The sequence below is a fragment of the Hyperolius riggenbachi genome, chromosome 2 (genome assembly GCF_040937935.1).
Source record: "Hyperolius riggenbachi isolate aHypRig1 chromosome 2, aHypRig1.pri, whole genome shotgun sequence".
In the NCBI taxonomy this organism is placed as follows: Eukaryota; Metazoa; Chordata; class Amphibia; order Anura; family Hyperoliidae; genus Hyperolius; species Hyperolius riggenbachi.
This window is the reverse complement of record NC_090647.1, coordinates 428,412,144-428,429,759: the sequence shown is the minus strand read 5'-3', so window position 1 is coordinate 428,429,759 and position 17,616 is coordinate 428,412,144.

Here is a 17,616-nt window from a genome sequence, read left to right as displayed (position 1 = left end):
CTGCCTCTGACACAGGAGACCAGGGTTTAAATCTCAACTCTTCCAGTTCAGTAAGCCGACACCTATTCAGTAAGAGATCTTGGGCAAGACTCCCTAAGGGCCCATTCACACTAGAGCGTTTTGCCGGCGATATTGGCAAAACGCTCAAACGCTAGCGCTTTCGAAAGCACTAGTCTAATTAAACCCTATGGGCCCGTTCTTACTTGGGCGATTTGTGCTAATCGCCGCAAATCACCCAAAAGACGTGAAACACAAATGCATCGCCTGCACCATTTTCAGGCGATTTCCCGGCGATCGCGTTTCAGTGCTGTAGAAGAGCTAAACGCGTTCGCGAAAAAATCGCTGCAGTGTTCAATGATTTTTCCTAAAAATCACTCATGCAAATCACCAGCAAAAATCGCCAGCGTTTTGCGTTTCTAAGCGTGAATGGGCCCTAACACTGCTACTGCCTATAGAGCACACCCTGGTGGCTGCAGCTCTGGCACTTACGCTAACTCTGCCAAGACAAAAGCACAATATAAGTGTTCTGTGTCTTGTTTCAGTCACATTTAACCTGTTACCACACTTAGGTTTAAATGACTGACAGTATACTGCTTTTTTTTTCATAACACTGAGGGCATTTTTTATCTAATGTATTTTATGCAGCTGCAAATGTGCTGCTCATGTTATTTATGCCTCAGAAACTGCACAATAAAATGCTGTAGCAATAGGGGATGCAAAGTTTGCAACAGGGTTGCAATGGGACCACTAAATCTGATAGACCCACATAGGCCCCACCGCCAATCATTGCACTAGCTTGTTATAGTTGCCGTAGTAGTAATGAAAGAAAAATAGCACGTTTGGCTACAAATTAAAAGTAAATGGTGTTTGGCTGATTTGCTGAATGCGTCCGATAGACATTAGGGTCAGGGACACCCAGGGTTCTCGCCTCATCTCCTTTGTGGGTAAGCTGGCTTTGTTCTTTCAACTTATTACCGATTTTTTGATTACCCCTCCAGCAGCTAACTTTGGTTTGCCCGTGCGGTTCACTGTTTGCTCTTTGACTGTGGATCTTTTTTGCACTAATTGTTTCTGTTCATGTTTGCACGCAGATTGTTGTGTTTTTATTATTTCTGCTTTTTTCGTTGCTTTTACCCATTTAGGACGGCAGGCTCCGGCCCCTTTAAAGGACACCTATAGTGAGAGCGATATAGAGGCTGCCATGTTTATTTTGTTTTATGTAATACCAGTTGCCTGGCTATGTTGCTGATCCTCTGCCTCTGACTCTTTTAGCCAAATAGATCAGCAGGGCTGCCAGGTAACTGTTATAGCTTAAAAGGTAATCAATATGGCAGCCTCCATATACAGTACCTCTCACTACAATTATCCTTTAAGGACCAGTGTTTTTTTTTTCAGTTTCCCTTCTTTGATCACAGTGATTGGCTCACAGTGATCACCTGGTAAGGAGTCAAAGAAACTGTCTCCTTACCAACAGTAAGTCGGCAGACGTATGACAGCTAAGTCTGGCAGCGGCGAGCAGAGATCAGCATAGAATCTATGCTACATCAGAGTTAGAGAGCCACAGATGCAGCTTAGACTATGGTTCCAAGCCTGTTAAAGTAACAGATCTATATTTCTATTCATAGTGATAGCTTACGGATGGACTCTTTTTCTACTTTTTGGGTACTTCTGGGCTCATATCTACTGCACTGTAGTTCACTCAGCTGGTGGTTTGGCTGAATTGATTAATTATACACAGGCTCTTCTTTATGCACAAATACTTTATTTAATGGGGCCCTGGCGGAGGAATGATATGGAAATCTAAACTCACCTGAGACTTCCTCAAGCTCCATTGTCCACGAGGTCCCTCGGCACCCTCTAGGTCCCCTCTGTGGTCTCGCTGGCAGTTCCATTAGGTGTGCAACTTTGGCCAAAGTCATGCGTAACTGCACAAGTATCTGCGTGTCCAGACTGATCACATGTCAGATTTTGTGAGCGTTCTGTGCAAGTCTGGTTCTCAAAAGACTGAACCGCGCATGCACAGGGTGCTTACTGCAACGGGCGCATGATCAAACTGGGCGCACGGACGGGCCACGCATGAGCAGTTGTACATGACTCTGGCCAAAGTCGCGCACCTAACGGAGCCACCAGCGAGACCACAGAGGGGACCCAGAGGGTGCCGAGGGACCTCGTGGACTATGGGGGCTTGAGGAAGTCTCAGGTAAGGTTAGATTTCCATATCATTCCTCTGATCAGAGTCTCTTTAAGGGCATGGTATGCACTATGCACTTTTAAAACTTGCTGCTTATGTTATGTTGCACACTTGATTGTATGCTATTTAACTGTGACTTTATGGAATATTACTCACCATATATCCATTTTGGCATAGTATTTGCATTTATATGACAAGTTATATATAATTATCATTTATCACATACCAATTTTTGAACAGTCTGCGCATTTGAATGGTAAGTTCTTTATATTATTATCATTGTAAATACCCATATCTCAGTCCCTTTCCCTCTCCATTTTTGTTTTTAATTGCTTTTAACCATGGATTAGTTTAATAATAACGTTACCTTAATTGGTTGGACATTGATTCATTTATATTTGGGGTTATCTTTTTTTGTCTTTATGTCAGATTGTGGTGCTGAAATTCATTATGTGAGGATTTTGGAGATCTACATTACTTTTAACATTGGGGGAGTTTGGGTTGTTTGTTGGGGCAGGCAGTTTATTAGGACATTGAGGGGAAATAGATTTCTATGCCATTAAAGGGAATCTATAGGGAGGGATATGGTGGCTGACATATCGATTACCTTTTTAAACAATGCAAATTGCCTTGCTGTCCTGATGCTTCTCTGCCTCTAATACGTATAGCCATAGACCCTGAACAAGCATGCAGATGAGATGTTTCATCTGCATGACAAGTCTGACCCAATAAGCTGCATGCTCGTTTTATGTGTGTGATTCAGACACTACTGTAGCAAAAGAGATCTGCAGGACTACCAGGCAACTGGTATTGTTTAAAATGACATAAATATGGTAGCCTCCATAGCTTTTCACTTCAGGTTCCCTTTAAAGGGAACCTAAACTGAGAACGATATGGATATTCCTTTTAAAATAATACCAGTTGACTGACTCTCCTGCTGATCCTGTGTCTCTAATATTTTCAGCCACAGCCGCTCAACAAGCATGTAGATCCGGTGCTCTGACTAAAGTCAGACTGGATTAGCTGCATGCTTGTTTCAGGTGTGTGATTCAGCCACTAATGCATCCAAAGAGACCAACAGGACTGCCAAGCAGCTGGTATTGATTTAAAGGAAACATCCATATCCTTCTCCAGGGATATCCTGGCCACCAGCTTCCATACTGGTGGCCAGTATGGAAGCGAGCCAATTGGCCGCTTGGGGCCTCACTTTATGGGGGGCCTCGCTAGCTCGCTCGTCTCCCCTCCTGCAGTCCAGCTCAGCTTGCGTGTCAGCGATGACACGCAAGTAGCAGAGTACTGAGGCGGCGTGTCGCTAGGGGGCTACTTCCTCTCCCGGAATCTGGTTACAGCGCCTCCTCCTCCTGTGATGACGTAACCACTTGTCATCACAGGAGACGACGGGAGAGGAAGTAGGAAGACAAAGCTGGAGGCTGCGTGGCTGTGCGGCACGAGGATCGGAGGAAGGTGAGTCCGACCTACACACTGGAGCCTGGGGCCATCTATTCTACACTGGGGCCACCTACCTAACCTATCTAACCTACACTGGGGCCACCTATCTATCTAACCTACAGTGGGGCCATCTATCTATCTATCTATCTATCTATCTATCTATCTATCTATCTATCTATCCTACACTGGGGCCACCTACCTAACCTATCTTAGCTACACTGGGGCCACCTATCTGTCTAACCTATAGTGGGGCCATCTATCTATCTAACCTACAGTGGGGCCATCTATCTATCTATCTATCTATCTATCTATCTATCTATCTATCTATCTATCTATCTATCTATCTAACCTACAGTGGGGCTATCTATCTATCTAACCTACAGTGGGGCCACCTACCTAATCTATCTAACCTACAGTGGGGCCATCTATCTATCTAACCTATAGTGGAGCCATCTATCTATCTAACCTACAGTGGGGCCATCTATCTATCTATCTATCTATCTATCTATCTATCTATCTATCTATCTATCTATCTATCCTACACTGGGGCCACCTACCTAACCTATCTTAGCTACACTGGGGCCACCTATCTGTCTAACCTATAGTGGGGCCATCTATCTATCTAACCTACAGTGGAGCCATCTACCTAACCTATCTTAGCTACACTGTGGCCACCTATCTATCTAACCTACACTGGGGACACCTACCTAACCTATCTTAGCTACACTGGGGCCATCTATCTATCTATCTATCTATCTATCTATCTATCTATCTATCTATCTATCTATCTATCTATCTATCTATCTAACCTACAGTGGGGCCATCTACCTACCTATCTAACCTACAGTGGGGCCATCTACCTAACCTATCTTACCTATACTGGGGCCACCTATCTAACCTACAGTGGGGCCATCTATCTATCTATCTATCTATCTATCTATCTATCTATCTATCTATCTTTCTATCTATCTAACCTTCAGTGGAGCCACCTATCTATCTAACATACACTGGAGGCACCTGCTTATCTAACCTATACAGGGGAAACCTACCTATCTAGTCTATACTGGGGCCACCTAGCTATCTAACCTATACTGGAGGCACCTACCTATCTAACCTATACTGGTGGCAAGTTGGCAACTATATGGGCTACCCTGTAGTGGAGGCAACAATGCCTGGCTACCTATACTGTGGGGGAACTTATACCTGGGGGCGAATTATACACCCTCACCCTGGGTGCAATTAAGTCTAGAAACTGCCTTTCCCTCCCCCCGCAGTGTGCTGGCTTCCAGTACCTGCTGCCTCTGCGCTCAGATCAGCGGCGACCAGACAGACGCATGCTACCTGCGGACACGGAGCATGCAAGCCAGCATAACCGCCAGAGTACAGCACACAGGCCAGCCAGCCAAAGACAAGACAGAAGCCAGGTGAGGAGCTTATTTATGTGAAATACTAACTATTTAATATATTTAAGTTACACTACTGCTATGTTCATGTACATGTACATTTGACCCCATCTATGACCACGCCCACTTTCTAGCAACATGACCATACCCATTTTTTGCCGCAGCGTGTTGGAGCCACAACCATCCTTTTGCCACAGCTAACTTGGGGCATGGGGGGGGGGGGCTCAAGTCATGTGCTGCTTGGGGCCACCAAAACCTTAGCTGCACCCCTGTCCTTCTCAGTTAAGGTTCCCTTTAAGGAAACTACTTTGGTGATTTGTAACATGAGTGGAAATTGCTACGACATGGAGAGAGATTTGTTTTCAATTTAGAGGAAAAGTTGTAGACTGTGATTTTTGTTTTATGTAGCGGGAGTGGTATTGCTGGACATGAGGTAGTATAGAAAAATAGTGCAATATTAGGGGCAGGCCTGGATTTACCTAAAAGGAGCCTATAGGCAAAGATGTCCTGGCACCTTAGACTTTGCGATCCATGAACCTACAAACCCCCACCAAACTGCACTGCAAATGTGTTGGCTAGCCCAGCGGTCACTTCTCCCTTTCTTCCCTTTCCCTTGCCTGTCATAGGTAGCTACAGGCACTGGCGTAACAATAGGGGATGCGACCCCTGACATCGCGGGGGGGCCCGGGGCCCCCCTAGGGCCCACTCGGGGACTTTTTGGGGGCAGGAGGGGTCGCAGCATAAGAGGAGAGCTGTGGCCCAGATCGGTGGGGAGGGAGGAAATTCCCCCCCCCCCTCCCTCACCTCTTAGCGCTCCCCCTCCTGCAATCATTGGTGGTGCTCGTGGCAGCAACGGCGGCAGCAGGCAAGCTGAGCACATACCTCCTTCTGGCCGGTCTCCGATCACTAAGTGCTTTATGGAACTTCCTGTGTAAGTTCCATAAAGCACTTAGTGATCGGAGACCGGCCAGAAGGAAGTATGTGCTCAGCTTGCCTGCCGCCACCGTTGCTGCCACGAGCACCACCAATGATTGCAGAAGAGAGCCCGAGGTGAGGGAGGATTTCCCCCCCTGCCCACCGATCTGTGGCCACAGCTCTCCTCTTATGCTGCGACCCCTCCTGCCCCCAAAAAGTCCCCGAGCGGGCCCTGGGGGGGGGGGGTTTGCAGGGGGGCCTACAGTGCCTTATGGTAAATCCCGCCATGATTAGGGGTGATTAAAGATGGCTAGAGGGGGAAGAGGTGGGAGCTGCAGTGTGCTGACAGCTCGGGGACTAAAACTAATAAACATGTTTTCAGAATATAGCATTATGCATATGTCTTCTATTATATTTTTAGTTCTTCTATTCTTCTGCTCTCACTGCCCATGCCCACCACTACCTGCTACAATACTGATCAGGAACTCTATAATGCCTATGTACATGTATTTAATAATATTTTTATGTTTACATGTATATAGTTTTAGCTTGTTGCACAGTGTTCTACCTTTTGATCTGACATTTATATTGAACAGTAGTTTTACTGTCTTCCATTCACTAGTTCTTCATCAATCTAATAAACATAAATTAAGGAGATAAAGAAATACACATTATGCTTTTGTTTGATGTAACAATATATGCTTGGACAGCCCTGCTTTTAAAGGTATCATATGTGACCCAGCTGTGGTTCCATTACAGAATTACCATCATATGAACATCTGCGTTTTACTTGATGAGGACCAGGCAAGTCCCACAACTATTTTTGTTGTAACTGGTGACAAGTAATCAGCAGAAGAACAATCCTTCAACTTTTATCAACCATGACAATTGAATGACTCATCTCATCATCAGGAATTATCGAATGCTTTCTGAAATTCCCAGACTATACTGTAGTTTTAAGTATGCTACACACCCTGGATATGCAAAATTAAGGTGTGGTGCTATGTATTTCTTTAAATGGTGTGTGCGCGTGCGCGTGTGTTCGTCTTTTTTTTTTTTTAAAGTCAATCAACACAAAGCAAATGTCCACATAGAAAAGTACACTTACTTAATATGTGTGTTTCAGTAGCCCTAAAACCCAATATGGCTCTCTTAATAACATAGTCTTAGTAATTATGGGCTCTTAAAGAGAACCTGAACTAAAAATAAAAAAGTCAAAATAACCATACACAGGTCATACTTACATCCTGTAAAGTCTACTACTTAATATCTTTCTCCTCTCCTGGGTCCCATTTGTCCACTGTAATCAATGGAATTCTCCGTCCTCCATTTTTACAGCTTCCTGATCAGCGCACTGTTAAACTGTAATAACACCCACTTGAGCCATAGGGAAACATGGACTTTACCTTGCACATTCATGTAGAGAGATTTATGTCTGTACAATGCTGGTTCGGTAAAATTTGCTTTATTAAATCAGGCACATATCAATACAGATATTATCCACTTGCTAACATGTTTCGGACGTAGCGCCGTCCTTAATCATAGCATAGGTCAGAGGAGCAGAAGTGACTCTTATAAAGAAAGAGCCACACCCACATAACACAAACTTACAAGCCCCACCCAAGAAAAGGAGTGTACATAAAACTGGGAGAAATTCCCAGAATGGAAGTAAAATCAGTCAATAGCGAACATATAATACATGATCAAGAATAGTACAAAAAAAAGCCTCAATGCAGAAGAACGGTATATATGGGCTGGTGGGAGGAGCTCCACTTCTTTAGTGACTGTAATATTTTTTGAGCCACATTGTGTGGTACGGCAGATACATAGACGACCTTTTGGTCATCTGGGACGACACGCCTGACGAGGCTTCACGATTCGTGGAGTTTCTTAACAATAACACATTGAATCTTGTTTTTACCTTTCAGTGGTCATCTCTAGAGGTCAACTATTTAGACCTCACCCTGAGAGGTAGCTCTGCCTCTGCTTCTGTCATCTCCAATACATTCCGCAAACCTTGCAGTGGCAACTCCACTTTAAGAGCTAATAGTTGCCATCCTCCACATACTATCCAGCGGTTCCAGTGGGGAAATCCGTCCGGGCGTGTAGGAATTGTTCTGAGGAGGCAAGCCTTAAAGTGGAGTTGGACATTGTGGGCTCGCGTCTATCGGAAAGCGGTTATCCCAAATGGATGATCGAACAAGGCAGAAAAATAGCTCTGAACAAAAGTAGACTAGAACTCTTGAACTCTAACATGCTGAGGAAAACTTCTCAATCTAATACTGATACAGTTTTTGTGACTACTTATAGTCAGGAATATTCTCGTATTGTTCAGACTATTAAAAAGTTCTTGCCAGATGAGACCATCAATACGGTCCTAAAACAGGGGGTCAAATTTGCCACTAGAAAGGCACCCACATAAGGGAGTCTGTTATCTCCCTGTTTGTTCTCTTCCAATAGAAATCAATCCTGTTGGCTGACAACTGTGGGATCGTATGGATGTGGTTTCTCCACCTGCAATTACTGTTCTGTTCACCAGTCCACCCGTTATATTAATTCTTTTCCCAATGGTAAGACAGTCACAATTATTATTATTATTATATTTATAAAGCGCCAACATATTACGCAGCGCTGTACATTAATTTAGGTTACAGACAATATTTAGGGGTGACATACAGCAAAATGACAATACCTGAATACAAGAAAGACGCAGCACAGTATGAGTACAAGGTAATGCTTAGTCACTGGACAGGAGCATGGAGATTAGGCAAGTTAGGTTTACTCAGATGCATAGCATGGGTGTACAGTAATGGAGGTGCATGATCAGGTTGGACACAAAAGGAGGAGGACCCTGCCCAAAGGCTTACAATCTAAAGGGAGAGGTAGGGACACGAGAGGTAGGAGACCATAGTTTAGCTGTGGGTTTAGAGCACTTGTGAGGGGTAGTAGGCCAGAGTGAAAAGGTGAGTTTTGAGGGCTTTCTTGAAGATGTTGAAGGAGGGGACTGCCCTAATGGGTGGAGGTAGGGAGTTCCATAGTGTTGGAGCAGCTCTTGAGAAGTCCTGGAGGCGTGCATGGGACTGGGTGATGCAGGGGGTGGTTAGGCGAAGTTCATTGGAAGAGCAGAGTGAGCGGCTAGGTGTGTACCTCTGAGTAAGATCAGAAATGTAGGTTGGGCAGGTTTTGTGGACAGATTTGTAGGTCAGACACAGTATCTTGAATGTGATTCTGGACTGGATAGGAAGCTAGTGGAGGGATTCAAGGAGGGGATCTGCCATGGTGGAGCGATGGGAGCAGTGGATAATTCTGGCTGCCGCATTTATGATGGACTGCAGTGGGGCTGTTCGGGTCATAGGGAGAACAGACAGCAGGGCATTGCAGTAGTCAAGGCGGGAAATTATGAGGGCATGGATGAGGAGTTTAGTGGTGGCAGAGGTCAGGAAAGGGCGAATCTTACAGATGTTGTGAAGGTGGAAGTTGCAGGACTTTGTGAGGTTTTGGATGTGGGGAGTGAAGGAGAGTGCGGAGTCCAGGGTGACACCCAGACAGCGGGCTTGAGAAACAATATATCAATTGCGACACAAAACATGTCGTTTATCTTATTTCGTGTACTATTTGCCACCTCCAATATGTGGGATGTACTACCAGACATTTTGAGACAACGCGTTGGGGAGCACTATAGGGGAGCGGTTGGGTGACGTTGGACATTTCCAATGTGGCTAAACATTTTAGATCCATAGATTCTGGCGATATGTCCTCGTTTGTTTTTCAGGGCATAGAATGTATTTTGAGGCCCATTAGAGGCGGTGACATGTACAAATGCTTCCTTAGTCGGGAGGCATACTGGATTTTCCAATTAGGGACACGTGTCCCGCAGGGCCTCAATGCCAAATGGGATCTAAATTTGGTCACTTAATTTTTCTCTTGCTCTATCTTCAAACCTTCCCCCCCCCTTTTCCTCTCCTCCATTTTTCTGTTAGCGGTGGCCTTTTTAACTTCTGTAGGGCTGATATTTGCATGGGATGGTTTTTCTCCCTATTGTTAATGTGTCCTAGATATATACCGTTCTTCTGCCTTGCTGCTTTTTATTGTACCATTCTTGATCATGTACTATATGTTCGCTATTGACTGATTTTACCTTCATTCTGGGAATTTCTCCCAGTTTTATGTACACTCCTTTTCTTGGGTGGGGCTTGTAAGTTTGTGTTATGTGGGGGTGGCTCTTTCTTTATAAGAGTCACCTCTGCTACTTTGTACCTATGCTATGATTAACCACTTCACCACTGAGGGGTTTTACCCCCTGAGCACCAGAGCAATTTTCACCTTTCAGCGCTCCTTCCATTCATTCGTCTATAACTTTATTATTACTTATCGCAATGAAATGAACTATATCTTGTTTTTTCCGCCACCAATTAGGCTTTCTTTAGGTGGGACATTATGCCAAGAATTATTTTTTTCTAAATGTGTTTTAATGGGAAAATAGGAAAAATGTGGGGAAAAAAATAATTATTTTTCAGTTTTCGGCCATTATAGTTTTTAAATAATGCATGCTACTGTAATTAAAACCCATGAAACGTATTTGCCCTTTTGTCCCGGTTATAAAACCATTTAAATTATGTCCCTATCACAATGTTTGGCGCCAATATTTTATTTGGAAATAAAGGTGCATTTTTTTCATTTTTGCGTCCATCCCTAATTACAAGCCCATAGTTTATAAAGTAACAGTGTTATACCCTCTTGACATAAATATTTAAAAAGTTCAGTCCCTAAGGTAACTATTTATGTATTTTTTTTAATTGTAAATTTTTTAATTTTTTTTTAATTACAAAAAAAAAAATGGGGAGTGTGGGAGGTAATGAGTTAATTTTATATGTAAAAGTCATTTATTTGTATGTGAAAAATGTGTAGGGTGTAGTTTACTATTTGGCCACAAGATGGCCACAGTAACTTTTGGTTTTAATGCGACCTCCAAGCTTCCTTCCGGAAGCTTGAAGCACTTCATGCTTCCATCTGCTGAAAAGCTTTATGGAGATGAAGATTTCATTTTTCAGCACGACCTGGCAACTGCTCACAGTGCCAAAACCCAGGGCCGGGCCGAGGCAGAGGCTGAAGAGGCTCCAGCCTCAGGGCGCAGTGTAGGAGGGGGCGCACAATTCATTCAGCTGTCATTCCCAATTGTATTTGAAGCACAAAGAAATAACAAAAGGGCATTCAGTACATAGCAGTGACTGCAAGCCAGATAACTAGAGATTAAGGTGTTGGGGACGTTGGGGGCCCTGGGGCGCCTCTTAGTCTAATAGCAATTAGTGTGTGACGGCTGGGGTGGGAGGGATGCAGGGGCGCACTTTGCTGTCTCTGCCTTGGGTGCTGAAGGACCTTGTCCCGGCTCTGCCAAAACCACTGGTGAATGGTTTACTGACCATGGTATTACTGTGCTCAATTGGCCTGCCAACTCTCCTGACCTGAACCCCATAGAGAATATGTGGGATATTGTGAAGAGAAAGTTGAGAGACGCAAGACCCAACACTCTGGATGAGCTTAAGGCCGCTATCGAAGCATCCTGGGTCTCCATAACACCTGAGCAGTGCCACAGGCTGATTACCTCCATGCCACGCCGCATTAAAGCAGTCATTTCTGCAGAAGGATTCCCGACCAAGTATTGAGTGCATAATTGAACATAATTATTTGAAGGTTGACTTTTTTTGTTTTAAAAACACTTTTCATTTATTGGTTGGATCAAATATGCTAATTTTTTGAGATAGGAAATTTGGGTTTTCATGAGCTGTATGCCAAAATCATCAATATTAAAACAATAAAAGGCTTGAACTACTTCAGTTGTGTGTATTTGAATCTAAAATATATGAAAGTCTAATGTTTATCAGTACATTACAGAAAATAATGAACTTTATCACAATATGCTAATTTTTTTAGAAGACCCTGTATGTAATATTCATTTGCAGCTACGTCATGTGTTTATTTTAAATAATTTTACTCGCTTCAGGTTCCCTTTAAGAAAATCAGAATCCTACTGAATGCTTCCTTGGGCTTTCTTATTCTTTGTTAATAAAAATAAAAAAAGCAGTGTGTGAACAACACTGCCACCTCCCTATATAGAACGAAGTGGGAAATTTGGGCACCAAAGGTGCTGTGAAAGTTTGGGTGCTGCTATACAAATAGTGCCTAAGGTGCCCAATAGAATAGCTGTTGCCAGGGCAGCATCTTATGCAAACTGCAGATAGCTTGCACAGCAAATGTCCTGCAATAGCCAATATTTGTATGGGTACCTATATTTTTTTGCAATGGGTACATTTACTGATATTCTACTAACAGCTGTTTAGGGAGCCCACATTTCTGGGAGCCATTTTTGCATGCAGGTATATAGAAACCTCTGACACTCCATACATACAATGTGAAGCAGAACTGATTAGTCAATCAGTACCACCTGGAAGTAGTCAGGAGGGTGCTGCCTATTAAAGCTAAACTCATGCCATGATTTGTACCCCAGTACTTGGCCATTGTAAAGTAGGCCTTCTCTTCTAAATTGCTAAATGTTAGTTTTTCTCAATACAAACACACAACTGCAGGATGCACAGCAGTGTAGCGGCTGGCTAGGAGCACAAAGAACTTTTGCAATGAGAGCCATTACCTGATAGCTTGTACAGGTCCAGCTTATATGTGTTTGCATTAGGATGCAGTCAGCATTGTGATTTATTATGGAGTTTTGGGAAACTCAATCAACAACAAATTTAACCCAAAATCAAAATCAGTACAAAGTATAGCAATTCCTGAGTCACCTGAATGATCTAACTAAAATAAAAATCTAAATTTAGTTACAACTTATATGTAATTATTATAATTATAGTATTTTATTATTATTATTATCATTATTATTTTATGAATTGAAGGAAATATAGGTAGCTTTGCCTATCACTTCAAGTACTTCTCAGCAATATTTAATTTACATAATCACTATCAAACCCTTCTGCCATCTAGTTTCACCTCAGTAACATCAATATTGCTTCCCCCAAAAAACCACTCTCTCTGTTTTTCGCTAGTTATGTTATTTCTCTAGTTTATGTTATTTTAACCACTCTGTCCTCCTGGACGTAGAGCTACATCCAGGAGGCCATGCGCGCTCCTGGCCGTGGATCGTTAGCACAGGAATCAATGAATCGGGCCATGGTGCCCGATCACTGATTCCTCTCCCCCGCTGAAAAAGTGACAGCTTCTCTCGGAAGCCTTGCTTTTTCTGCCTCCTACGCCCCCCTACGTCCCTCTAAGCGTACATGTTACGCTTAGAGTTACCTCATGTAAACAAACCTAAGGTTGCCATCTTGTGGCCAAGTAAAACTACATCTACATTTAAAAAAAAAAATAAACATATATTTACATCCCACCCTCCCAAAATTACCCAAATAAAATGTTTAATAATAATAAAAAGAAACATTACAATAAAAAAACAAAAAAATATGCAAAGATGAAATATTTATATATATTTTTTTATTATAAGCTTGAAAAATAGTGATGGATGCAAAACGGAAAAAATGCACTTTTATTTCCAAATAAAATATTGTCGCCATACATTGTGATAGGGACATAATTTAAATGGTGTAATAACCGGGACAAATGAGCAAATACAATACGTGGGTTTTAATTATGGAGGCATGTATTATTTTAAAACTATAATGGCCGAAAACTGAGAAATAATAAATTTTTTCCATTTTTTTTCTTATTCTTACTGTTAAAATGCATTTACAGTAAGGTAGCTCTTAGCAAAATGTACCACCCAAAGAAAGCCTAATTGGTGGCGGAAAAAACAAGATATAGATCAGTCCATTGTGATAAGTAGTGATAAAGTTATAGGCTAATGAATGGGAGGTAAACATTGCTCGGATGCATAAAGTGAAAACGGGCTGAAGTGGTTAACATACAAAAATATGTCATTACAGAAGATTTGTATTTTACTTAAATGTTATAGTACATTGCAATCAGCATTCCCCAGCCAATGGCTCTTTTCTTTGAGTCAAAGTTTGTTTTTATAAGGTTTCAAAAAAGCATAAAAAATACTGTGTGCAATCAAGCCATAAAATCCTTAGATTTATAACTAAGACCTATCGGTACTAAAAGCACCAATGCATTTAATGAGGAATTAGAGTTTATTATATACATCACACAGCATACTAGTATATGATATGCTCTAGTAGCTGAAATCATTAGCTGTCAGACATTGCCTCAGGGCACAAAGATGCACATTATTTTTCCGTTCACATTTTGGACTAATCTATTAAGTCAGCTTGCAGAGAAATTTGATATGTCACAGTGGGCTACTGCGCACTAGTCATGTCTTCCGCTTCTGTAGACAGACAAAGATATAATGGGTACTACAGGTTCAAACATTTGGCACCGCTTGTTAAATCACAACATATCTAGGAAAGATACAGGATGTCGCCTTCCAGACCAGGGATTTCCATGTTTACTCCCAACATGCTACCTCATCTGTTTGAATGTAATTTGGAATATGTTCCTTAGATGAGTGGAATCCCGCTTTCATGACACAATCTACTTCTGGGCAAATATACGCACTGCAAAGGTTTCATGAAGCATTTCTACTGTTTCTCTATGCTGTGTCTTTCCTTTGCAAGACCAAGCTGAAACTGAATTGCACGAGTCTGTAGGCAAGCTGTGTGCAGATGTTTGGCTAAATAAATTCTGTGCTGTGAGTGCAAGAAATATGCACCAGCGAATGGAAACAGTGATGCAAATATGACACTGAAGAATGGGTATATCCACAAACAGTGGACTGTCCCCGTGGCAGCAAGGAAGCATAAATCAGTGCGTCACTAAAATCATGAGTGCCTGAAAAGAACTGGAAAAGCATTTTAACCATTTCATCACAGCCGGTTTAATCACCTCTTAGCACTGGGGTGTTGTTTATCATTTTAAAGGTAGCCAAAGGTGTTAAAGGGTTTTTGTTTTCCCCAATTATGAAAATAAAAAAAATTAAAGCTGAAAAAGTGGTTGGGTCTGTACAGCATTGACGAGAATTCCACACCAAACATTTCACAAAAATGAATCACAAAAATCAGCCACTCCCGACTGACGTTTATTGGGGGGTAGCACGGAGGCGTAGTGGAGAGCGTTCTCATCTTGCAGCGCTGGGTCCCTGGTTTGAATCCCAGCCATGGCACTATCTGCACAGAATTTCGATGTTCTCTCTGTGTCTGCGTGGGTTTCTTTCGTCACTTTCGTTCCCCCTTAAAGCGGAATATAACCCTGCATTTCAACTTTGCTCTAAAATATTATTTACAGCATATTATATGCAAAAAGCATTTTTTTTTACTAGACCAGCACAGAGGTTTAAAGTTCCGTGGAGAGATATGCAGAAGTTCAGATAGATACATTCTATTTAGTTGAATGTATCTATTGATAAATGTTACACACTCTTTGGCTGTCCTCCAAGCTCCTTCTCAGTGAGAGAGAGTGAGTCACATTCAACACTTAGATACATTTATGTAAACAAAATGTATCTATTTTAGCTTCGGATGCGTCTGCAGAAATCTCTAGGAACTTTAAAGCCCTGTGTAACCCTTCCAATGCTGGTCTAGTAAAAAAAAAAAATTCTGGTTGTATATAATATACTGTAAATAATGTTTTAGAGCAAAGTTGAAATGCAGGGTTATATTCCGCTTTAATTGACCCTAGACTATGGTACATACATTACACGATACATATATAGACATATGACTATGGTAGGGATTTGTGAGCATCACTGAGGGACAGTTAGGTAACAAGACAATATACTCTGTACAGTGCTGTGGAAGATGGCAGCACTATATAAATGCTAAATAATAATAATAATACATTTTCCAATTTAATCAGATTTCTCAGATTCAAAAAAATTGCATTTTTCAGTAAAACAGCAGTAATATTACATTGCTCTATTGTATACTGTGATATGACAGTATCAAAGCTCTTATACAGTTAACCCTACATAAACAATGTTGGTATCAAACTAAAAAGGACAATTAGGACTTTCTTTCTATGCCAAATATTTATATATTAACCACTTTGTCCTTTGATACAGTATATCTACGTCAGCTGTGGCATTCTCCAAGCCACAGCCACGTAGATATACTGACCTGCTTGCAGCCCTGTTGTCCAGGAACAGGTGCGCTTCAGAGCGCACCTTCCGTCCGGCACTAACAGCTGCAATACTAATTGGTGAAAGGGAAAACGTTCCCTTGTAGCCAATCAGTAACCCCTCCGCGGATGAACGATCACTGCTGTAGCAAACAGCGGTGATCCTTCATCTCTCCCCTCGGTGGCCAGATCTGTTAAAAAAAAGGATCAGAAAGCAGCCTGACTCACCTTTTCCTGTTCCAGCGATCAGCCTGCAGCCCAAGCCTCTGATACCCGCTCTGCACGCAGCCCTGTGATGCTGAATAGCAGGGTCCCGGCTTGACTTCATCAAGCCCGGGACCCGGTAACCGGCATCACAGGGCTGCGTGCAGAGCGGGGATCGGAGGCTCGGGCTGCAGGCTGATCGCTGGAACAGGAAAAGGTGAGTCAGGCTGCTTTCTGATCCTTTTTTTTTAACAGATCTGGCCACCGAAGGGGCTGCCTGGGTGGGGGGTGGCACATCTGGCTGGCCCTTATGGGGGTGCGAGGACCCCTGGTGGGGGGTAAAATGTGCAGCTGGGGGGGGGGGATAAAGTAAGAGGGGATACATTTTAATTTTAAGTGGTATAATTTTATACTGGGGGCAGATCTGGCCATAATGGTGGGGGGCCCTAATCCTGGGTGCACCCGCTAATCCTGAGGGCGCACCTGGCTATAACGGGGGGCCACTATTCCTGGGGATACATTTAGTTATAATGAGGGGCAGTAATCCTGGGGATACATCTGTCTATCTATACTGGGAGGTGCCAAACACAGAGCACACATCGGGCTATACTGGGGGTGATTGATATTGGGGACACATCTGGCTATAGGGGGGGGGGGGGGGGGGTCTGATACTAGGGACACATTTTGCTATCTATACTGGGGGACATAATACTGGTCACATGTTTTTATCTACTGTGGCATTTTTTATTTTTAAACTGGAATTGATAAAAACTGAGCAAAAATGCATTTTTTTTTCATTTTTCCTCTCTTTTTCCCATTAAAATGCATAGAAAACTTTTTTGGTCTAGGGACAAAATACCCGCCAATGAAAGTCTAGTTTGTCCTGAAAAAAACGATACCTAGATCATTTAGGTGTCGTGAGTAGGGATAAAGTTATGGCTGATTAAAAAGAGACATTGCTAAAACGTCAAAATTGCTCTGGTCAATAAGGGGAAAACAAGGTCTGTATGCGAAGTGGTTAAAGTAAAAAAAGAAACACAAAAACAAAACATTTTGGAAAAAGTGCTTTTTGATTTCTTGTAATTCATTATTTGATTATGATCACATTATTAATGAAATTATTGTTTCATATTGATTGGTGGTGTTCTTTTTTTACTAAGATATTGATGTTTTTATTTATTTCTATTTTAACAAAGAGAAAACAAACACTGTTGCCAGCAGTCTGTTCTCTCTCTCCATATTATAAAGCACTGCGCTGCATTTGTGTCTCTCCTAGTCATGTGATCACTGTAACCACCTCAAGCCAACGATTTC